Source organism: Euleptes europaea, chromosome 10 (genome assembly GCF_029931775.1).
Source record: "Euleptes europaea isolate rEulEur1 chromosome 10, rEulEur1.hap1, whole genome shotgun sequence".
In the NCBI taxonomy this organism is placed as follows: Eukaryota; Metazoa; Chordata; class Lepidosauria; order Squamata; family Sphaerodactylidae; genus Euleptes; species Euleptes europaea.
In genome coordinates this window covers 65,396,613-65,421,949 of record NC_079321.1, presented here as the reverse complement: position 1 = coordinate 65,421,949, position 25,337 = coordinate 65,396,613, and positions in this window count along the sequence as shown.

Sequence of the window (25,337 nt, the reverse complement as noted above, 5' to 3'; positions counted from 1 at the left end):
GAAGGGACCATGAGGGTCATCTAGTCCAACCCCCTGCACAATGCAGGAAATTCTGAACTACCTCCCCCCCACACCCCCAGTGACCCATACTTCATGCCCAGAAGATGGCCAAGGTGCCCTCCCTCTCATGATCTGCCTAAGGTTATGGAATCAGCACTGCTGACAGATGGCCATATACATATACAGTGTGTATTTTCCTGAACAAATTGGATAGGATGCATTCCCAGACAGAATAATATAGTTCATGGTAGGCTCCAAGTACTTGGACTTGGTCAAGTAACATAATATAACGTCATGTCACATCGCATCGCATCATATGGTGGAACTCCTCTTGTTTAATTTATTTTCCCCTCAACCAACCACCATTATCATTCTCGAGACTTTTGGATTGTCTCTTGTTTTTATGTCCCACATTTAAGATGGTTGGGGGGATCCTCCAAAAAATCTTTCTTTATATGTTAGAATATGGCACAAGAGAGGCTTAATGAAATAAAAACTCAAAACTGTTTTATTTGTCTCTTTGGGGGGAAGGTAAAGTCCGGTTTGAAGGGAGGTTTCAGACAATAAACTTGGAATGCTAAACAATAACAGAATGAAGGAACTTAAGATATTTAAAAACAATAGATATTTTTGAATCAGGATGTATCTGATGTAATTCATAAACAGATGTTGATACTTTTGATACAGATTGTGATTGAGAATCCTTGGCGGTTACTGCTTAGTTGAAGAGACTTAAGCTTCTTGAATCAATATTTCTACTGTTTATGGAGTCAGGAACAAACACACAAATTCCAAGTTTTCTTCCTTAAAACTGTTTAGGGATCACTCCCTTCACTTAAGAGCTATTTCCCTTAGGGAAGGACACTCAAATCACTACCCTCTCACACACTGGATCTTTCTTGATCCTAAACAACTGTGTTCCTCTCATTTCGGCTGCTAGCCTCAACTGTCAGCTTCAACAGCTCTTTCTCAACTGACAGTTTCTAACAGTCTCACTCAACTGCCAACTCTAGTACTCTGTTTTTTTCAGACCTCCTGTCACTCAAGGTTCCATCACCAGGGCAACTCATCATTATGCAGCTGTCCACCTAACGTAACATAAAGTAGTGTATCGTAGCATAGTGTAGCATAACATAGCATAGTATCACATAGCATAAATATATCTAATTCTCAACATGGACCCATATGTGGAAACCTAAATTCATGAATCCAGGGCACATAGAGAACATGGAGATTTTCTTACAAACTTGGGGAATCGTAGGTGCCTTGAAAAGAAACCATAGCAACATATACTAGAAAACACCAGACAAAATAAGGAAAATTGCTGAAAACCTCTTGCAGCTTGTTTTTAAACAATCATATCAGTTTATTCACCTATCCTGAAACTAATGTTTGATTCATCTCCTTTCAGTAGGAATCAGTCTCTTCCTTTGATTGTTGTTTGTATATTATGAGACCAGACGGAGGGTTATTTTTGCATTCCCATTACTGAGATGTCACAGAAATAATAGATTGTATGACATAGGAATTCGAAATAATCATTTAAAATTTTTTAAAAAGCACATTTTAAAAGCGAGACTGCTTGTCTGCTTGTAGATGATCTTCAGGTGTAACAATAGACCCGTGAAGATGTATCATTAAGCCTCATTCTGTCTTCTTCCATATGTCCTTGTGGGACAACTGCAGCCATCTGTTGGGTACCCCACCACTTAGGGTGGCCTGTCTGGCATCAACCAGAGCCTGGGCCTTTTCCATTTTCAGTGGCAGGCATCTTTTAAGGGGGGAGGGATTTGGAGATTGCTCTTTTATCTTTGGTTTTAGCCAGGGATGTTTTAACTATTATTGTAAGCTTCCTTGAGCCACACAGAAAGGCGGGATACAAGCACTTAAATGAATAAACAAATTGCAGCAACCTGCATTGTCACCAACAGCCTCCAAACCAGCAACTACTACCTGTATCTCACTAACCTGCATTCTTCTGAACTCTTTGGTAAACCTCCCATCAGGCTCAGCCTCAATGTAATAACAATGTAGCTAAGAGGCACATTAATTTAAGTACATGAGCATTTGGGTAATTTGCCAGGTTATAATAAGATTAGAAAGTACAGAAAAAAGGCAATGCTGTAACAATTCTGTAGCAATATATCAAAAATGTATTTTGCATTCATTACACTTTTGATATATTGCTACAGCACTGTTACAGCATTGCCTTTTTTCTGTACTTTCTTTCTAATCTGTGATATTAGTACAGAGGTGTTCTGCTTTGGTTGCTTAGGTTATAATGAGAGGAAGCACTCTTCATTCCAGATCAGTAACGTCCTTACGTGGTGTAGTGGTTAAAAGCGGTGGTTTGAAGAGGTGGAGTCTGATCTGGAGAACCGGGTTTGATTCCCCACTCCTCCACATGAGTGGCAGAGGCTAATCTGGTGAACTGGATTTGTTTCCCCACTCCTACACACAAAGCCGGCTGGGTGACCTTGGGCGAGTCATGCTCTCTCAGCCTCACCTACCTCACAGGGTGTCTGTTGTGGGGAGGGGAAGGGAAGGCGATTGTAAGCCGGTTTGAGTCTCCCTTAAATGGTAGAGAAAATCGGCATATAAAAACCAACTCTTCTTCTTCTTCTTCTTTGTTAGCTTTTTTGGAGAGATCTACATTTGGTGTATTTTTTTTTTAATTTTATTGGAGAACAACAATAACAATATACGATTACAGCAACTAAAAGAAGCAGAAAAGAAAGACAATCTTCATGATTTAAAATACAATATATCTATATACACAATAAAATAACAACAGGATTCCTATGCTACAGCTTATTTCTTTGTAGTGCAGGGGAAGAAAGGCTCCTGCCTTCCTTCCTCATGCTGTTTTTTTTTTTTTTTTTTTGCAAAACCCTATGCAGGACCATTATTTTTAATGGGGAATCTATTTGGTGTATTGGTTCCCCCCCCAATACAATTATTGTGATTCCTAGCCAAGTATAATGTGCATAGCATAATAAAGGCTGGATTTTCTTACTGCAGCTTTGCTTGCATACTCTTTATCATTAATAATTAATTATATAACACTAACTCTGCACAGTGGTTTGGAATCCTCAGTTCTCTCACTATACACCAGCAGTAGATATGTCACAAAGCTTCTCAACTGATTGCTGATTGCCCAGTTGGGATCAGAAAAGCAGTGTACATGGAGAAAGGGCTTCAGCCTACCCTCCTCTGCTGATTTTCCTGACCTGAAACAGTCCAGGGAGTGTACTCTTTGGCGTGCTGGGGAAATTTCCCAGTAAACCAAATAGTGCCCCTGGGACCATTTCAGGTTAGGAAAATGGTGTGGAGGGGAAGGCTGAAGCCCCTTCTCCATGCATGCCACAGTCATGATCTGAAAGCGGAACCATATACACAGGAATTAAAGAGAACTGGAATCTTCTTTAAACTGGGCTGCAATATAGGCAAAGCAGCTATGGATACAATGTTAGAACTCCAGCACGGCACCCACGCAGGCTATGGTTCTCTGGCAGCCTGTTTCAAGTGTAAGTTCAAGGACAAACAAAGAAGAAGAGTTGGTTTTTATACCTCGCTTTTCTCTACTGTAGGGAGTCTCAAAGCATCTTACAGTCACCTTCCCTTCCCCCCAACAACAGGCACCTTGTGGGGTAGGTGGGGCAGAGAGAGTTCTGGGAGAACTGTGAAGGGCCAAAGGTCACCCAGCGGGCTTCATGTGGAGGAGTGGGGAATCAAACCTGGTTCTCCAGATTAGAGTCCACTGCTCATCTGGAGGAGCGGGAAATCAAACCCGGTTCTCTAGATTAGAGTCTGCCCCTCTTAACCACTACACCACGCTGGCTTTCCTAGATGAGACAGGTGCCCCCAGTGATGCCCCAGAGATGCCAGCCATTGTGTAGAACCGAGTTCCCACTGGGGAACTCCTTCTAACTGCACAGCAGGGTTCAATTTGGGTTGGGATGTCAGTAGTGCAGGGGGAGAAAGGCTCCTGCCTTCCTTCCTCATGCTGTTTTTCTGATGCAAGCCAGTACCTGGGGGTGGGGGGCTATGAGCCAATAACATGCCATGTGGTGCAGTTAAAAGGAGTTCCCCAGTGGGAACTCAGTTCTACAAAACGGTGGGGTGTCGATGCCGTAACATCTTGTTCAGCCCTGAGGGACCAGTTTAAGATGCTGGGTACATGCAAAGCTGCACAGGTAAGTTCTTGCACCATGCCAGTGTAATCTTTAGAGCAGATCTCAGACTGGAGGTGTGAGGGCTTCTGAATGAAGAACAGGGAGGGCAGGGTCCCCACCAGCACTACCTTAGCAGGACCATGGTGCATTCTTTCCTAACCACATTGGTTAATGTGAGGTATAGTGGTTAGAATGTGGGTCTAGGATCTGGGAGACCATGGTTTGAATCCCCACTTTGCCACAGAAGTGTGATGGGTGACCTTGGGCCAGTCACACACTTTCAGCCTAACTTGTCTGACAGAATTATTGTGAGGATAAAATGAAGGTGAGGAGAATGATGTCAGCTGCTTTGGGTCTCCATAGAGGAGAAAGTTGGGGCATAAATGAACCTCCCCATTCCAAGGATTCTACTTGCTTATTCTACATTTTTAACAGTTCCCAAATACAGAGTGCTTTTCTCCAAGGCTAGATTAAATGCACTGCCATTGGGGGAGTTAGCAGGCAGGTTTTTGGGGGTCCCCTTTTCTAAGTGATTTTGTGATTGTGGATCAGGGAGTTTGGACAGTGTTTGGAATCTTTTTGTTGATTGTAAAAAGCATGATTTCACCAGAGATAAAAGGATCATATTATACATTCAGAGGTGGAGACCTGCCCTAAAGCAGGAAATAGTTGCAAAGCTATTGGCTGATACTGATCCAAATGTAACCCTTACCGTGGCAAATATTTTATCTATGGTTTTTAATTATACTTCATTTTAACTATACTTAGATATTGTATTTCTGTATGTTTGGTTATTTCTGTATTATTGAATTTATTGAATTTGTTTTGCCCATGACCTGTTGGCCCATGAGCATAAAGAACAGAATAAAGGTATAAATAAAATAAGGAAGGAAGGAAGGAAGGAACGAAGGAAGGAAGGAAGGAAGGAAGGAAGAGAAAAAATGGATGGGTTAAAGATAATTTTTGCAAATTTAAATGGATTAAATTCACCTTTCAAACATTCAAAAATCTTTAATCAATTATAGAAAAAAAAGATATATTACATTTCCAGAAACCCATTCCAAAAGAGAACAAAACATATATTAAATTGTACAAAATTAGGAAAGTATATATAGCTTCAGCACAGACTAAAACAAAAGGGATTGCAATATATATCAATAATCCAAGCTTGGAAATTGTTCAAGAATTAAGATGAAAATGGAAGATATTTGATTTTGAAGATAAGACTACCCGAAGGACAAATAGGGATACTTCATATATACGCCAAATGGCTCAAAAACTGAATTTTTTGAACAGTTTTTTCAAGTGCTATTGGATTTTCAAGACGGAGAGATTTTAATCTTGGGAGATATGAATGGAGTCTTAGATAAAAAGATAGATTGAGGAATTTAGGAGGCAAACTTCCTAAAAATGTGTTTAGGTACATGGGAATTCTGGAATTGGAAGATATTTGGTGAGCACTTAATCCAGATGGGAAAGATTTCACTTTTTTGGGGGAATAGACCTCAATCATATTCAAGAATAGACATGTGCTGGATCTCGAAAACACCAATAACTACAGTTGAGAAAGCAGAAATCTTGCCAAAGATGTTGGCAGATCATAACCCAATAGAAATAAGATGGGGGGAAAGAATTAAGAAGTAGAGATTAAACAATTCATTATCATTACAAGATGATGTAATACAGAAATGTAAACAATTTGCTGGAATATTTTAGAATTAATAACACAACAGAAATTACTGCTACAACAATATGGGCTTTTATTAGAGGAAATATATTAGCAATAGCTGCAAGAAGGAGAAAAGAGAAACAGGATTCAATAAAGAAATTAACAGATAAATTGAAAACTTAGAACAAGAACAAAAGGACTGGTAGTAAGAAAAAAATGGAAGGAATTAAAACAAATGAAGAATCAACTGGACTTATTAGAAGTAGAAGAAATGCAGAAAAAAAATTAAATTTTTGAAACAAAGACATTTTGAGTGTACAAATAAACCCGGTAGATATTTAGCATATTGCTTAAGAAAAGAAAGACAAAAAAGAAGCATTAAAAAGAGAGATAAGGTTGTTTATGCTGAAAAAGAGATACATGAACAAATAAGGAAGTTCTTCTTAAATCTCTGTATTAAATCTATACATTTAATACATTGTGCCGAGATGGATAAATATTTGGCAGAACTACCAATTAAAAATTTACAGAAGATCACAAGAATTTTAAATCAAGCAGTAACAATTCAAGAAATTAATTTTGCCATAAAAAATCTTAAGGATAAAGCACATGCACCAGATAGATTGACAACAACTTATTATAAATGCTTTGAAGAAATATTAACATTGCCCTTTCAAAAAGTAATGAATGAAATACAGGAAAGGAAGATTATACTGCCTACATTGCAAAAAGTGAATATAACTTTGATTTATAAAGAAGGAAATGATCCATTATTACCACAGTTGTATAGACCAATTTCATTATTAAATGTAGATTACAAAACCTTTACAACAATTATGGCTGAAAGACTAGGAAAATGTATTCCAGATTTAATTCATATTAGACATATATTGAACACGATTGAATGTACTAAGAGAAAAGGAGAGTTTTTTTTAGATGCTTATGTTAATGTTTTTAGATGCAGAGAAAGCTTTTAACAATGTTTGTCTTTTTTAATGAAGGTTTTACAGAATATGAACTGTAAAGATCAACTTTGCTCTACTTGACAACATGCAGATATGTTGCCCCCTATCTGTCCCAGCAACCTGGTATGCCATGAGGGCATATGGGACCAAAGCTGCCAGGAAAAGCAGGTGAACCTAAGAATCCAGGGCTCTGGACTCCATCTTGGTGACCTGTACAAACGTTGGGAGCTGCCCGGCAGAGATGGGTTATTTGCATTCCTCTGACCTTGACGTGGAAAAGCTAGAAACACTAGGGAGTAAATGAGCCTCCCTCGCATCCTTAATGAAGCACTCAGCGCACACACCTGGAACTGATAGCCAGCATCTTAATCTCATCAGCAATCCAGGAATTATTCAGCTAACTCTGACTAGTCCTTTGGCATATCTGAATCATCCTCTAACCTCATCTAGCATGCAGAGTAGATTAAGCCAAGACATCTCCTGCCCACTCCTCCCTTCCTGGGAAAACCTCCCATACATCTTCACACACCTGAAAATCTATACTAAAGTATTTGCCAGTACTTAATCAGGCAAACTAAGGTATTCTTCCATGTTGCCATTTCTTCCTCATGCCCTTTCATACTTTAACATCTCAGCCACCAGAGAAGTAATTAAACCCTTTGTCTCTGGTCAAGTCCTTTGTTTTTGCCAGTTACCTCATGCAGCCTCAAAGCTCATTTTTCCTATAAGTAGTGGCCTTTTCACCATTCAAACGTATGCATGTTTTTCTTGGATCCAAGACACCCACCCCTTGTGTGTGTGTAAAGTGCCTTCAAGTCGCAGCCGACTTATGGCGACCCCTTTTTGGGGTTTTCATGGCACGAGACTAGCAGAGGTGGTTTGCCAGTGCCTTCCTCTGCACAGCAACCCTGGTATTCCTTGGTGGACTCCCATCCAATTACTAACCAGGGCTGACCCTGCTTAGCTTCTGAGATCTGACGAGATCAGGCTAGCCTGGGCCATCCAGGTCAGGGCACCCACCCCTTACGACCGTGTAAAGCTCTTTTCTTTCCGAGAAACACTGGTCCGTTTTTCTGCCACTCAGCTCTACGATCACTTGGATGTCATATTTCTTCTGCATTGGTAACTATCACACTAAATCCTCATATGCTTGTGTTCACCCCGGGTGCATGATTTTGTTACTGTGTGAGTGTGTGATTAAAATTATTTTCAATAAAAACCATAAAACTTAGAAACAATGTTTCTTTATATAAGAGTTTTCCAAGGAGGCTTATCCTCATAAAAATTGGTATAAAGATCCTGTACCCCTCATTTTCACACCCCTGTCTCAATAACACTACTTCCTCCATCTAAAAATGGAGACTGCCTACTTGGGGTAACAGATGTACCCTAATAAGTAAGAGGTAAAGAAAAAACACTGCATCCATGTGAATCTAAAGGACAAACTTACAGATAATTATTCATTTTATGAACAATGGAATTTGGCCAGGGTTAATGCCCCTAAAGAGATCAATTTCAGGGAAATTGATTTTGTTGGTTGTGTTTTTCTCATGACAGGACAAATAAATGAAAGGCAAAGTTTGTGGTAGTTTGCCTGTTACCTGGCAAGAGTTCATGCTTTTATTGCAGGCAACTGCTTTTATAACTCAGAGACCTTTTGCCATGCCACCAAAAAGACCTCATTGGTTAAACAGTTACTAACACAATATCCCTAGCAATGGAGCAATTAAGGTAATGAAAACATCATGCATGTGATGGTGCTGATGTATTTGTCCTCAGCTGAAGAACCAGCTACATAGTGCAGATGGCTGAATAGATATACAGTTCAGTGACTGCAAGCTTGAGAAGAAGATCTACATATTGAGATCTGATATAATGAAGCCAAAACAGGCAACTGTGCAGGGGACACTTCCATAACGCAATAGGGTAGTGCACATAGTAGGACTGCATTACTACATTTTGGATCCCTCTGAGGCAGCTTATTCCAAGTGGTTGTGTAAAGGAGGGCATACAGCCCTTCACTGCTATTTTGATGACCTGGATTTGGGATATACAATGCTGAAGAATGTGTCTCACTGACCTCCAGTGAGTTCAATATGAGTAGGAAGCATTTACAAACTTTTTGTTTCGAAGTAGTGAAATACAAGGTGATTTGTACATTTCTCACCAGCAGTCCTCTGATGTTAAAAATCCATAAAACGTTGGCAGTCACTGTAGTAGAAAAAATTGCCCTTAATCAGCGCTTGGCCCGCTGCGGTATAATTTGAAATGAGGTATGTTCTGTCAAGCCTGAACTATGAACAGTGATTTTCAACTATATTACAGCTTGTAGAATGATTCAAAGTGTCCCTTAAGACTATTGCAGAAATCTGAGACGGGGTATGACAGAGTGAGGAATATCGATAAAGCAGAGTGCCAGCCTGGGGAGATATTCTTTGAATGAAGGAGAAAGGAGAATAGGAAACAGTTGTCTGGATTTGAGGTTGAAAGTCCAGACACATTTGCAATCCCAGCAGGATATGATAAGCTAGCAAAGACACGGTGGTGAAACTGTGACGGACGTGTCAGCCAATTCTGATATAAGTCAGGATGAATATATTTACCAATGATTTTAGTTCTCTGCTGAATGAATATATTTACCAATGATTTTAGTTCTCTGCTTTTAAATTTCAGTTTCATACATTCATTTGTGTTAACACAAAAATGACATTGAAAAAATACATACTTTTCTGGGGGAGGAATTCAATGGGAAGAAACAGAACATTGTGTGAAAATAAAGAATCACAGGTTCAGTTTGCACAAAGAGAAGCAAAATTGAAACAGGGCTTTTCAGGTCAACAGAGCAAGGAGGAGAAATTTGAAGTGATCTCTAGACACAAGGCTTCGTGTTCACAGCTAAATCAATCAGCTCGGGTCAAAAGAAGCCCCAGATCCCGCTCAGGGCTCAAAAATATACGTGAATAACTTTTTGAACTATGGTTTCCACGTAAGAACTGCCCAGCATGATCAGACCATTGGTTGTAGCATGCTGTCACCAATAATGGCCAGACAGATGCCTGGGAAGCTTATAAACAAGGCATGAATACAATCCATCTCCTGCTCTTATATACCCTCTGGAAATCAGAGAAATATGGTCACAAAACATTTGCTGCAACAGCCATAAAGGACGTAGTTGCTGTTCCCTGCAGCCTTCATGGGTTATGATGAGGCTGTGCTGCTACAAGTGTTTCCCTGACTGGGGTGGAGATTTACCCAGCCCCAGTTTCTTGCCCCTGAGGAACAGGAGATAAAAATGGCCTCCATATAGTGACCCTTTAGGAATTTCCTCTAGTCTCCATGATAAACACCACATAGACTAGGGGAAGCAATCTACAGCATTACCTGGAAGTGACATGACTTCACACACCCCATACTTCACCATCTCCAGGCACCAGCTCCTACATTTCCCAGTGTTTGCCAAGGCAGCACTGGGAGACCTACCTGCTAAGAGGCCATTGAGTTTTGATTGGTGCTTTCCATAAACAATTTCTAGAGAAGGTGTTGTTGTTGGGAAGGGAAGCTACAATGGTTAAAACAGTAATTGCTGCTGTGGGTTGTTCAGTTCATCCTTTAACCATAGATCCAGCACTCACAGGTATGAGGTGTAGTAATTCTATGTCTAAACTGTGCCACTTCACACTGCAGGTATGATTGAATGTTCCCCCAGAAGCTAATGTTTCCTGCCCCTTGAAAGCTGGCATGTCAGAAAGAAGGCTAGTCTAGGATCTGTCTCCACAGATATCTAGCTTCCCAAGTGCAGAGATTTTTTTTTAATTGATGAGGAACTTTCAATGCAGTAGGACCTGTTTACAGTCTATAATGGTACAGTCTAGACACAGATTAAACATTTCATTTGCTGCTCATGAGAACTAGGCCATAGTCAATACTTGGTTGCATTGCTGCTGAGTGAGGATAGAAGTTTGATTAGTCTGTGTTTCATAGCATTGGCCATCTTTGAGTGACAATCGGACTGAGTTTGCACAGAGTACAGGAAAATTACGGCATTCTTCCATATTTATCACACATGAGAAATTATCATCACGGATGCTCTAGGCTGATCCTGCATTAAGCAGGGGGTTGGACTAGATGGCCTGTATGGCCCCTTCCAACTCTATGATTCTACGTGGAGAATAAAGCAGAGAAGATCCATGACTGTCAGAGCCTTGTGCTGATGGATTGCAGGGTCCAACCATACGTCTGAACCAGAACTAAGTCTTGCTCCCTCCAGCAGTGACTGTGAAATACAGGAATATAAATGAGCGAGTGCCCTGCATCATTCACAGCTTGAAATTGTGGGAAGTAAGTTATTCTGTTCAAATATTCTGAAGCAAGGCCTTTGGAGCAATGTGATTTATGAGTTTTTACATTGGCAGAGTAGGGCAGAAATCTCTCTGTTCTTAGAGTTTATAGGATCAGTATAGCATTTTCACTGCTGCCAAAGATGACAAGAGGTCTAGTTGAGAATATCTAGTAAATAACTAAGACATGTACATGCCAACAAAGCCCAATGAAGTATAAGCAAAGTAAAGCTGTTAAATATTCAAAGATGATTTAGAAAAAGATTATTCACAATTCAACCTGACTTTATCATTTTGCCATAGCAGAGAAACATCCCTTATTTATTTATATAGCACCATCATCATGTCTATGGTGTTTTATCTTTTACATGACATGCCCAGGCTTAGCATTTTGAGACGAGGGAGAAAAGGGGAGGGGATGAAGATGGAGATGTGTAAAGGGAGAACATGCATTCATTCTAGTTACACATGCTTAAGTTTGATTTCCATAGGGATGGGGTCTAAAGGGGCGGGTTCCAAAGGCAGGCTGCTGCATATTTACAAATGGAAAGGAAAATTGTTACCCAGCGGCACCCCTGCAGCCTTGATGCAAGCAGAACTCAGTTTGCCCTCAATCAGGGCCCGTGTACATGGTGCCCTGTTAATATTTTGGAGAAAGCAAAGCAATGACACCACCAATCTACATCGCAGGCAATGTTGTAACCTGATGATGCAAAATGATGCTGCCAAGCTAGCCTGCTATAACAACATCCTGCATTGCTACTCCATATCAGATGACACCCAAGCTGTCCCCACAGCAGGTACCAACATTCGTGATTGGGTGTCCAAGTGTGACTCTGCATCAGACAGGCAATCAGTCTCCCAGTCTAAATTCTCACCATGGTTTAAACAGTTTAAAAGGGATCACGTCAGAGCTTCATACCTGGTCAATATCCCTATCTATAATCTCAGAATAGCTTTTACCTCCCTCCGGTTTCAAACTGTGCCAACAGCTATGTTAGTTGGATGTTACTCCCAAACTCCATGGGCCTCTCATCAATGTACTTGTGGAGCCACAGTTCCAGAGGACCTATTGCATTACACTTTATTCTATCCTTTTTATACAGAGCCCAGATCTAAATTTCTTGCAGTGTTTCTAAAGTGCCTACATCTTTTTCCCGAACCAGAGAAGCTGCTCTTTCTCCTATCAGACACCAATCCAGTTGTTTCCTACCAAGTGTTACTCTTTGCCTTAGCAGCCAAGAATATCCAGGCTAAAGCTGTTTTTAATCAGGGTCTTTAATGTATTTAATTACTAGCTTTTGGAGGGGTCAGACTGTTTTAATGTTATTATTCATGAATGGGTTTTGTATGACAGATTGTGATGGCCTTCATATCGTTTTGGAAAGGAGAATTGCATCAATGCCCCCCCTTTTTTTAGAATTCTAATTTTAGGACTGGCTTATAGATGCACCATTAATATTCTTGCCTCAAAGTAAATTTAAATATTTCTCTTGTGCTGTGACAAGATTAGAATGAATGGTGACAATTTGGATAATGTAATTTTGCGTATGTATTATTCATGGATTTAATGGTTTCGGTACAGTGGGATCACTAAAGTAATTCAGGAGTTGGCTGATATTTCTTATGAAGACTGAATATAAGCAACAAATAACAATATTATTAGGATGCTAAGAATGAAGAAGACAAATGTTATTATAAAAAAGAGTTGTTGGGTGTGTGTGTGTGAAATCCCTATTCTTTCCAAATATAAATGCAACCATCCACTAAAGTTAACAGGCAATTCATTGTTTCAGTATGTTGGGATGGCAGGAGGTATTAATGGCTTTTTAAAGAAACATGCAAACACAGGGGGCTGGATCCAGCCAGCTGTTCTGCTGATGAAAAAAGGAGGTGTCCCCTTTAGCCACTAAAAAAAAAATACAGGGCTAATGGGACCTTCTTGGACAAAAGCCATGGGGTACAGGGACTGCCATAAGAAGGGCTATTCAGTGAATGAGTGAAAAAGCAGGCTAGATTCATTCCCCAAGGGGAAAGTCTATCTATGATCATCCAGGACAACCAAAACCTGCCATCATAAGAAACTGTATGATTCTGACTACTAGCAGTTGGGAGAGGCTGACAGCAAGAAAATGGTAACAGTGTGGGTGGGAATCAAAGCACTCCCAACAGATGGCCATCCAGCCTCTGCTTAAAGACCTCCAAAGACGGGGACTCCACCACCCTCCGAGGCAGGGCATGCCACCTTCAAACAGCCCTCACAGTTAGAAAGTTCTTCCTAATGTTTAGGTGGAATTGCCTTTCTCTTAGTTTAAATCCATTACTCTGTGTCCTAGTCACTGAAGCAACAGAGAACAAGCTAGTTCCCTCATCAACATGACATCCCTTCAAATATTTAAACATGGCTATCATGTCACCCCTTAACCTTCTCTTATCCAGACTAAAAAAACCCAGCTCCTTAAGTTTCTCCTCATAAGGCATGGATTCCAGACCTTTGACCATTCTGGTCGCCCTCCTGGACACGCTCCAACTTGTCAACATCTTAGCTGCCATATCACACTGTTGACTCATGTTCAGTTTGTGGTCCACCAAGACTCCCAGATCTCTTTCACATGTACGGTTGTCAAGCCAACTATCTCCCATCCTGTACCTGTGCCTTATGTTGTTTCTGCCTAGGTGAACAGGTAAGTGCAATCATGTTTTGTGGCCACTCATGAGAACTGCACACTCATGGCACTGTACAGAGCCACAATATTTTTCTAAGGACATGTTTAAAGTAAGGAAGATGATTTAATTATGTGAAATCAGTTGCACGGTGAAATTCCTGACCTAAGTTAAAGATGTGATTGTGAGCAGATGGCTAGATTAATTAGGACCAAATTATTTGTGGTGTCTAGTGATCATAGCAAAGCAAAGCAAAGTTATGCAATTGTTTTAAAACATTACATGTGCTAGAGAACCTACACTTCTCAAATGAGCTTGTGGTTGTAGAGACCTGCCATCAGAGTGGCTATTATTTCTTGGAACCCCTGACCACAGCGGGCTGATTAAAGCCCTGTTAACATGACACAGCGCATACATGCACAACCTGCATGTACATGCATACAGCTGCTTGTAAGAAAGTGCCAAACAAAAAATAACATAAAGTTGCCTCGTAATGAAAAGGCACCTGCAAAGTTATTAATTTGCCAACTTAATTAGCTTTTACTGAGAGCTATATCACTCCTAATAATTAACAAAATGTTCTCCAGAATAATTGTTGTGGGTTCCAAAATTCCAAGGTAACACATATACATACATTTACAAATTGCCCTGTGAACTTAACAATCTTGCAAGATATAACGATGTGTAATTGTTGTAGTTCCCACAGTTCAAAATAACTTGTAAGCCTAACAATCAGTCATAAATGATAGAGCTGTGTAAATATAACAAGACTGAGATGCCCAGCTTTGGTGACTTGTTTCACAATTGCTATATGGTATCAAGATTTATTTGATTTCCTGCAAAAATTTAAAAAACAGAGCTATTTTAGTTTTTCTGTGACAAAAAGGTTTTTGTAAAAATGTTAATGTTATGGGCTTACCTTAACTTCTATAACATCACAGCAACCAATAGCAATACGTGGGCCATTTCCCCCTCTGCTCCTACAAAGGCTAGTGTTGCCAACCTCCAGGTGAGGTCTGGAGATCTCCCAAAATTGCACCTGATCTCCAGGACACACAGGCCAGTTCCCCTGGGGAAGATGGCTGCTTTGGAGAGTGGACTTTAGACAGTATACCCCACAGAGGTTTCTCTCTCCCCCAAATCCTGCCCTCCCCAGGCTCTACCCTAATATCTCATTTCCCAACCTGGAGTTGGCAACTCTAACATCGACCCTATGTGATCAGAGTAGACTAGAAAATGACATCGAGAGAGGCAGGTATCAGAGAAACATCAGAGAAAACTGCAAGAGTTAAGAGATATGAGGCAGTACAGGATGACCAAGAGAGGTTTGACAATGTTTCCAGTTTGTGAGCTGTGAACATATGTGTTTAATGAATAGTAAGGTGCAACTGTCATTTTACTGTGCATAGCATCCTTATTCAATGCAAATTGGCATCATCATTGAATTTCTAACAGGAAAGGCCTGAGGCACAAGGATACAGCAGATGCTTGGCATGTAAAAAGTCCCAGGTGCAATCCATGACATCACCAGTCAAAGAGTTTCAGGTAGTAGGAGCTGGCAAAGGCCTTTCTCTGCCTTAGGACCTGGAGGCCTGCTGCCATTTAGAGCAGACAATACAAGGATAGATGGACCAATGCTCTGAACTGAAAGATGGCAGCTTTGAGCAGAGAATGACATTTATATTCAGAGCATAGACACCAACTCATCATCCTCGGAGGCTAGGGTTGCCAACCTCCAGGTGGTAGCTGGAGATCTTCTGCTATTACAACTGATCCCCAGGCAGCAGAGATCTGTTCACCTGGAGAAAATGGCTGCTCTGGAAGGTGAACTCTATGGCATTATACACCAATGAAGTCCCTCCCCTCCCCAAATCTCACCCTTCTCAGGCTCCACCGCCCAAATCTCCAGGTATTTCCCAACCAAGAGCTGACAGCCCTATTGGAGGCCCTGCTTAGGTTGGCCCCATCATCTGAGGCTAGATGGGTGGCAACTTGAGAAAGGGCCTTCTCCGTTGTGGCACCAAAATTTTGGAATTCCTTCCATACGGAGATTTGTCTGTCTCTCTCTATCAGTGTCTTTTGCCAGCAGATGAAGACTTCTTTGTTTTATCTGGCAAATCCCCAATAACAGTTATTGGCCCTCCTTCTAGTGTTGTTAATGTGTTTTTAACTGAATTCTAAATTCGTATTTTGGTCACGTCATGAGACGACAAGAATCACTGGAAAAGACAGTCATGCTAGGAAAAGTTGAGGGCAGCAGGAAAAGAGGAAGACCCAACAAGAGATGGATTGACTCAATAAAGGAAGCCACAGCCTTCAATTTGCAGGATATGAGCAAGGCTGTCAAAGATAGGACATTTTGGAGGACTTTCATTCATAGGGTCACCATGAGTCGGAAGCAACTTGACGGCACTTAACACACACACACACACAAACCTTTAACTGTATTTTTGTTGAAATGTTTTAATGTTTTATGTTCACTGCCTTGTATACCCTGATTGCATGGAAAGGCAGCATTAAAATGTTGAAAGAAAGAAAGAAAGAAAGAAAGAAAGAAAGAAAGAAAGAAAGAAAGAAAGAAAGAAAGAAAGAAAGAAAGAAAGAAAGAAAGAAAGCTGCAAGCCAGAGAGACAGCAAATGCAGCTAGAGTCAGACCAAGGCAGAAAATAGATTTACAGTAAACTGAGTGTAACAAGACCCTCTTGAGGTTTACTGAATAACTACTGTACAGCACCATGAAAATTCAGATGACTGCAAGAAAGAAAGTAAATTTTGCAGAACTGCTGCTTAATAGCAGCTCCAACAGACAAGTGAATTACTGGGGCAGGAACTGGTCAGCGCTAAAAAAATGATAATTCCCCGAGTAAGCAGTCAACTGCACAGATAGCAGCTGGGAACTCATAACAGTATTAGAGATCATTGTCCCCTCCACCCCAAAGACAGTTAACAGAAGTAGAAATGATTGCTTGGTCAAAAGGAAGCAGGATGAGTAGAAATGATTGCTTGGTCAAAGGAAGCAGGATAAGTTATGTTCAATTTGCTGGAGCAAAATAGGACAATAAATACTCATAAAGCAAGCAAGCCATTAAAGGCACATAGGTATTAATTTTAGTAGCTAGTTGTGATTAATACCACCAACAGCAACTCCTATGGTCTTGATTTTTCATTTGAAAAGCTTTTCAGAACTGTTTTTAAGATCCTGCCCAGGGTGGATGTGGCTTCAATATAACTGGCCCATAACATGCCCCCACCCCGCTTCCCTACTAATACAGACTCTATACATTCAATTTCTATAAAGTTAACTAGTACTACACCATCCTCCTGAGAGTTAAGTGGGACTGTGGTTCATTTAACTTTGAATAAAATTTTAGTCCAGTGGCACTTTAAAGAGCCAGCATGGTGTAGTGGTTAAGAGTGGGGCATTCTAATTTGGAGAACCAGGTTCGATTCCCCACTCCTCCACATGCAGCCTGCTGGGTGACTTTGGGCTAGTCACAGTTCTCTCAGAACTCTCTCAGCCTCACCTTCCTCACAAGGTGTCTGTTGTGGGGAGGGGAAGGGAAGATGATTGTAAGCTGCTTCTTCTTCTTAAAGAATATATATATATATATATACACACACACACACACATACATGTGATAAAGTGAGCTCAGACTCATGAAACCTTATGCTAGAATAAATGTTCTTAGTCTTTAAAGTGCCACTGGACTTACAGTTTATTGTGCTGATACAGACGGAGAGCCAATCTAGACATTACAAGCATGGGTGCCCAACCTGTCATACATAACAACTCTTATAAAGTGGGTTTAGTCACCGAACAAGTGTGTCATTCCTTTGTTGGGCTCCAGAGGAAGAAGGGAGGAAGAAGGCTCCCAGCTTCCTTACTATGCCATTATCACCAGTGGAAACGGCCGCTGGGGCCTGTTTGCCTCTTTCATTGGCTCCACCTGTCCTAGGATACGTGGAACCAGAGGAAGAGGAAAACAGCTTCCCCCATAGCTGTTTCTCTGGAGAAAGTGGAGTGGTAGGCTGGAAGCCCTTCCTCCCCTCTCAAAATTCTCTGGAGCCCAACAGAATGATTTTAAGGAAAGTAAACCCAGTTATATGTGTTGTAACATGTGACAGTGTCTTTCATGAGTAGTAAAAGGGTACACTATGAATACTAATGAGGGGGCATGGCCACACTCATGAATATTCATGACTGTGACCACACCCCCTCCACGTCACAGGAAGTGGCGTTAGATGGCCGCACCCACCACTGGAAGTGGGTACACTCATGAATATTCATGAGTGTGACCACACCCCCTCCACATCACAGGAAGTGACATTAGATGGTCACGCCCACCACCAGAAGTGGGTACACTATGAATACTAATGAACTAATTTATATATTTCATGAATATTTATGAGGTCGCCGGAAGTGATGTGAAATAGCCACTCCCACACTGCCACGTCACCGGATGTGATGTGCACACATACATATGCGGCCCCACCCCACACAGCAGCGGAAGTGAGGTTGCCAGGCCATACCCCCCTCCCACAGCAACACCAGAAGTGAACTTACCAGGCCGTTCTCTTCAATGTAAATGGATGGTCTTTCTCTAGTACAACCCACCTCTGCAGCATGGAACTTCCTCCAGCGCTTCTCCGCCCCAGAAAGGGGCTATCCACCAGTGGGAAGGGTTGAAGGCCACCATGTGACCACATTGAGCAACATGCCCCACCCCTTGACCAATAGTAAAGGGGCAGGGACCCACACCGCCCCCTGCTCCACCCCCAACCCTACCCAGGGGTGGTTTAAAGGAAAGAAGCCATTTCTGTTAGCAGACACGCGCTCACACTCTTGGGGAGAACATGGAAACGCCAGGCCAGCATCTCGAATTATTCAGCCCTCCACCCATGGTGAGACCAAGTTTTAAAAGACTTTATCTCAGTGGGTCTGATGCAGAAGATTTTTTGCCTAAGAAACTCCAGTTTTCCTCGACGGTGCTTGATGATGAGACGCGAACTAGTTTCACCAATGGGGCAGGAGAAGAAGCCATTCCACAGCCTGAAATGGAAGATTCGCAAATGTTGGCTGCTGTAGAAGAATTGTGTCCAGATTCCCAGCCTTTGTTTCCATCATGGATTTCCCAAGCACAGGTAAGTTAAGAGAGAGAGATGGAGGGGTGGTGGTGGTGGCAGGAGGCAGAGATTTCACTCAAGAGAGCTTTTGAGTGAAAAATATGCTATTTATTTTGTAGGAACCCATAGTAATTAGTTCCAGTATTGAATCAATGCCTGAAATTGAAGATTTCCAATTGCCTGAAGTCCTACCAGAATTGTGCCCAGATGCCCAACCTTTATTTTCATCACCATGGCTCTCCCAAACACAGGTAATTTAAGAGAGAGCGAGAGAGAGAGGGTAAGGGTGTGGGGTGGTGGCCCAGAGCTTTGGGGTAAAATGCTATTTATTTTGTAGGAACCCAGTAATGCAGCAGCAGCAGCAGACATGGTTCCACTGCCTGAAATTGAAGACTATTTGATGCTTCAAGCTCTAACAGAAGTGTGCCCAGAGCCCCAGGATCTGATTTCAACAGAGCGCCGCCAGACACAGGTAACTTAAAAGAGAGAAAGAGAGAGAGAGATGGAAGGGGGGAGATCTGTATACAGTACAAGCTATGTAAAGAGCTTTTGAGTAATACATGCTTTTTATTTTTTAGGACCCAACTACCAGTACATCTGAATCTTCAGAGAAACGGACCAACGCTATTCCAGCAAAGAGCATTCCTCCACCGGGATCAGCTGTGGCTATTGGGATGACTCAGGTTGAGAGACTGGCGGCCATGAAAAGCTATTTGCGCCTGCAAATGGACGAGACTATAGACTTTATTCCGCCTCAGAAACGCAAAGAGGCCATGAAGAGCATTATCAGAGCCACAGTATATGGGGTTTTGAAACACTGTGTTAAAGAATTTTTGTATGAATCTTGTAATGGATGTGTCCAGCAACAGCCAGGGCAAGAAGCTCATGACTGTCTGACTTGGTCGGTGAAAATGGTTGATCAGAAAGTAAAATTTGTCTGTGATGAAATATGCACCTCTCCTATTATCCTGCTTGTAACTTCATTAGCTTATTGTTTTCAAGGGCTCATCTTTACAGAGGAAAATATGGACCAAATTTTCAATTTGTTAAACAGAGTAGGAGATGCATTAGATTCACAGAGGACTCTTAAAATGATTTTGAAAGAGAGTGATAAAAGAATGGACCAAATTTTCAATTTGTTAAACAGAGTAGGAGATGCATTAGATTCACAGAGGACTCTTAAAATGATTTTGAAAGAGAGTGATAAAAGAATGTTACAACATGTTCAAGGCTATATTAATGATAAACATTATAAGTCCTTTTTTATCAACCGGCAAAATAAATAAAATGCGCAATGTTACATGTAATTTTTTTTGGGGGAGGGGAGATTGCAATGTCTTTTGGTTTTCTGTAAAAAAACAACTTTAAATAAAGGAATCATGATGATAACATTCAGTGCTGTTTTTGCTCAGACATGACCCATGGGGGGGGGAATGGAGGGTATGTAGTGAATTTAAAAAGGGGAAGTCACCATTTTTCAGCAGTCCATGTGCTTGTAAGGGTGGGGGGAGGGGGGGAGGCCAGCACGATGATGCATACCCACCATATGAGGGAGATTGGGGTGGATGGGGAGTCACCATTTTTCAGCAGGCCATGTGCTTGTAAGGGGGTGGGGAGAGGGGAGGCCAGCATGATGATGCATACCCACCATATGAGGGAGATTGGGGGGTAGGGAGTCACCATTTTTCAACAGGCCATGTGCTTGTAAGGGGGTGGGGAGAGGGGAGGCCAGCACGATGATGCATACCCACCATATGAGGGAGATTGGGGGATATAGCTAATTTTTTAAAAATGGGGAACTTACCATGTTCTTGTACAGAGAGAGAGAGATGCATCCATAATGGCAGAAGGAGGGGGAGTGGGTGGGGAGGGATACTTTGTATGCATGTTTCATTGGCTGCAACACACCATGTGATTACAGTAGCCAACCATAAAGCCTCTTTAAAAGCACACAAAAGACTGGCCAGAAAGTGTCACGATTAAATTACCCAATCAGGCTTCTTTAAAGAACAGAAGAAGCAACAATTTAAAAAGATTGGACAGAATGCACCATGTGATTAAATCAACCAATCATGAAGCTGCCAGCTGCTTGGGAAGGATTAGTAGGGGTGTAGCATAGTCCATTTGGAAAGCACATGTTCAGGAAGCTGGAGGAGGAGGACAGAGCTCTTACGCTTGTAAGTAACTCAGACATTTTTTGCTTTATTGGGACTAAAATGTTAGATATTTGGAAGCCTGTAATATAGAACTAGTGTGGTTTTAAATATTCAATTGAAAGAATGGCAGCTTTGTCGCATTTTCACAAAGCAGGACAGACTTTGTTTTTGTAATGGGTAGCTGGGAATTGGGGACTAGCCTGGTTTTTAAAATATTTGTTTTTCAATTATAGAGGGAAAACTAAATAATGCTATGGCTGAAGGAAAGCCTGCAAAACAACCAGGTATCTTTTGTGTACTTTCTTACTCTGCAGTTTGAAGAGAGTTTGCACGTTAACAGAAACATTTTGTGGAGGGGCAAGGGGGGGGGAGGAAGGAGAGACATGCCCAGGCATGTTCCAGCGTGTCCAGGCCTGTTCCATTGAAAGAAGGGTGATGTAGTTATTTTAAATGGGAAATTTATTTTTATTTTGTTTGGCTCTATAGAGCAAGTCAGTCCTGAAAGAGCTTCAGGCTTCCTACATCAGAGCCCTGGCCCAAGCCCACAACCTGGAACTTCGGGGGTCTCTTGCAAATCTACTGGCAAACCCACTAAGAATTACAAACATCAGCAGAAAAAAATAAACATTATGGCTGCAGGTATCTTTTAGATCTATTTCTTTGCTTTGCAGTTGAAGAGAGTTTGCATGTTAACAGAAACATTTTGTGGGGGGGGGGCGAGGGGGGGAGGAAGGAGAGACATGCCCAGGCATGTGCCAGCGTGTCCAGGCCTGTTCCATTGAAAGAAGGGGGGATGTAGTTATTTTAAATGGGAAATTTATTTTTATTTTGTTTGTTTCTATAGAGCAAGTCAGTCCTGAAAGAGCTTCTGTCTTCGTACATCAGAGCCCTGGTCCAAGCCCACAACCTGGAACTTCGGGGGTCTCTTGCAAAGCTACTGGCAAACCCACAAATCCCCACAAGCAGCCTCAGACCTGCATGAAAGGAGCATCAAAACCTCTCAAGGCGAAAGCATGCGGTAAATCAAAAACACAACACAGAGACACTATGGGCTATAAATGCAAACAAAAGGGATATGTTTCTGCACCACCCAGAAAGAAACAGAAAATGGACAATACTAACCTGATTGCTGCTGTGAATGCCATATGTGAAAGTTTTAAAGCGCAGATGGTAGCAGTGCTTCAGAACTTTGTAAATCCTATGGTGGTCAGGCAAAGGGGGGCAGGGCGGGTCAGCAGGCATTGGCATGCACAACAAAGGAAAACCAAGCGTTTAAAACTGAAAAAGTTATGGCAAAGAGTTATTAAAAAACGTCTAAATAATGCTAAAATGGTTAAATCACGGCAAAAAAAATAAGTGAATCTCTCTTAAAGTTCCTTAGCAAGGTTAAAAAGTCTAAGAGACCAAAAGAGAGAGCGGCTGATGGCCAACCCCTCCGCACAGAGGGAGATCCCTTTGCCGCTCCCATTTTGGCAAATAACACAGCTGTGCAACCGGTATGTGATTCCCCTGGAGAGGGACCATCCACAGCCCTTTTGGCAAATAACACCGTTGTGCAACCGGTATGTGATTCCCCTGGAGAGGGACCATCCACAGCCCTTTTGGCAAATAACACCGCAATGCCTCCTTTATGTGATTCCTCTGAAGAAAACCCCTTAGATCTGCCCCCTTCCCCCAATCAGCCAAGTGTTTACCTAGAAAGGGAAGACCATTGGGAACGGCAATTGCAGCGCCTGCCAATGGATCAATATGTAGAAATGTTCAGATTTGTGAACTTGGAACAGGTGGCCCATCCTTTGCAAGCACAGGAGGCTATTCGCCAGTCTCTTCAGGGGCTTCTCAATGACTTGAGGCGTAGAGTCCACAAGGGTGATTTAGTCCAGCTCCACCTCCAGGGAGGCGGTTTAAGTGACCCTCTTCGTTCTGTGAGGAAGTCTGTGGGGGATTTCTCTGCAGATGATTTTATTAACTAGATGTCAAACCTTATGCAGAGTAATGCAGAAATCCATCTTCATGGGTCCCTGCGTTTAGTTATGACAGTTATCAGAAACAGAGGTGGGCGGGCAAGGAGAGTTATAGGCAGTGTCCTCTACAGTGCAGTCATTTCTAAGAAAAAGCACTACTTATTAGATCCAAATAATGCCACTAATAACTGGTGCTTTGGGATAAGTCTCTTGGGAGTCATGTCAAAGGAGTTGGTTACCATCCCAGAACTAGCAGAAAGTGCTCGCCGACTGTATAGGGAACTGGGGTTTTCTGATGAGCAGAAAATATTACTATCTGACGTGGTCACATTTGAAAAACATTTAAAGGTTAATATAGGTGTGGTGATCAATGAAGGGAAAGGCTGGGAAATCTTTAGAAGCGGTCCACCAGTCTACCCCCAAACGCACTTCGTCCTCCTGTACGATAATCATTTCTGTGGCATAAAAAATATTAAGGCATTTTTTGGCCAAAGAAATTATTGCACAGTCTGCGGCAATGTTTATAGCCATTCACATTCCTGCCGGTATAGATGCCGCTTATGCTTGGCCCCCCAGTGCGATCTGCAGCCGCCGGAGGAGAGGTGCCCTAATTGCAAATTATACTGTAAATCCAGAGCCTGTTTAGAAAGGCACAGGTCTCTGGCAAGCAGCTGCAAAACTAAAATCTATTGCCATTCATGTCATGGTTATGCTCCAAAGAATCACACATGCAGGGTTCGGTGGTGTAAGCAGTGTAAGGAGCCCGTTGGCGAAATTAACAGCCATCGCTGCTTTATGCCGCCTCTTAAAGAGAGTGAAATAACAGAAAAATATATCTTTTATGATTTTGAATGTACGCAAGAAACAGGCGTACATATACCAAATTATATTTTTGCAATGGGGGTGGCTGAATGTGATACCTATGAGTTCAAAGGAACCCAGTGTGTTTCAAATTTTGTTAAAAAATTCATTGACAAAAAATTCCAGGGGTACACTTTTCTTGGTCATAATGCGAAAGGATACGACAGTTACTTTATCATTAGACAACTTCTGGTTGAAAAGGTAGATGTAAACCTCCTTACACAGGGTGGAAAACTGATGTGTGTTACTGTTAAAAAGCTGAAATCAGGTTTCTGGACAGTTTAAACTTTTTGCCTATGAAGCTGGCCAAATTACCACAGGCCATGAGCTTTGATGGCTGCAAGGGCTTCTTTCCCCATTACTTTAATACGGCAGCAAATTATAACTATGTTGGGCCGATGCCTAGGGCGGAAGATTATGGCGTTGGTCATATGATGCAGGGGGAGAAAAGTGAGTTTCTTTCCTGGTACCAGGAGAATAAAGGCCGTGTTTTTAACCTCCAAAAAGATCTGGCCTACTATTGCCAACAGGATGTTAAAATCCTGAGAAAGGCCTGTCTCCTGTATAGGAAAGAGATTATTTCCATGGCTGGAATCGATCCTTTTAATCATATAACTCTTGCAGGGGTGTGCATGGCCATGTTTAGATTCATGTTTTTAAAACCAGATACAATTGCGCTGTTGCCACATGACCATTACCATAGGCAAACAAAGAGGTTTTCAACCCCCTCTATACAATGGCTAATGTATCTTGAATACAAAGAAGGCATTGAGATACAGCATGCCTTGAAGGGCGGAGAGTTTATAATAGGTTCTTATTTTTTGGACGGATACGCAGTGATTGGAGGCCGCCCTACAGCCTTTGAATTCAACGGGTGCTTCTTCCATGGCTGCCCAACCTGCTATAGTGCCACTGAAAGGAACCCTCTGACAGATTCTACCTTTGGTGAGCTGTACTATCGAACACAAATGAAAGAGAGTTATTTGAAAAGCCAGGGGTTTGCAGTTAGGGCTCTGTGGGAACATGAGTGGCGGGAGATGGTGGAGGCGGACGAGGATCTTGGCGCTTTTCTAAGCAAGAAAAAATTCCCTTCACCTCTGATCCCCAGAGATGCTCTCTTTGGGGGACGGACAAATGCCATCTGCTTGTATTACAAGGTAAAGGCAGGTGAAAAAATAAATTATTATGATTTCACAAGCCTCTATCCATTTGTTAACAAAACAAAGAAATACCCAATTGGGCACCCCACAATTATTTATAAGGACTTTGCCCCACTATCTGAATATTTTGGCATAGCCAAAGTTAAGGTCCTACTGCCTCGGGGCCTCTTTTTCCCTGTTCTACCCCTTAAGGCGGGGGGCAAACTTCTGTTCCCCCTGTGTTGTACATGCGCAGAAGGTAAACTGAAAGGGCCGTGTGTGC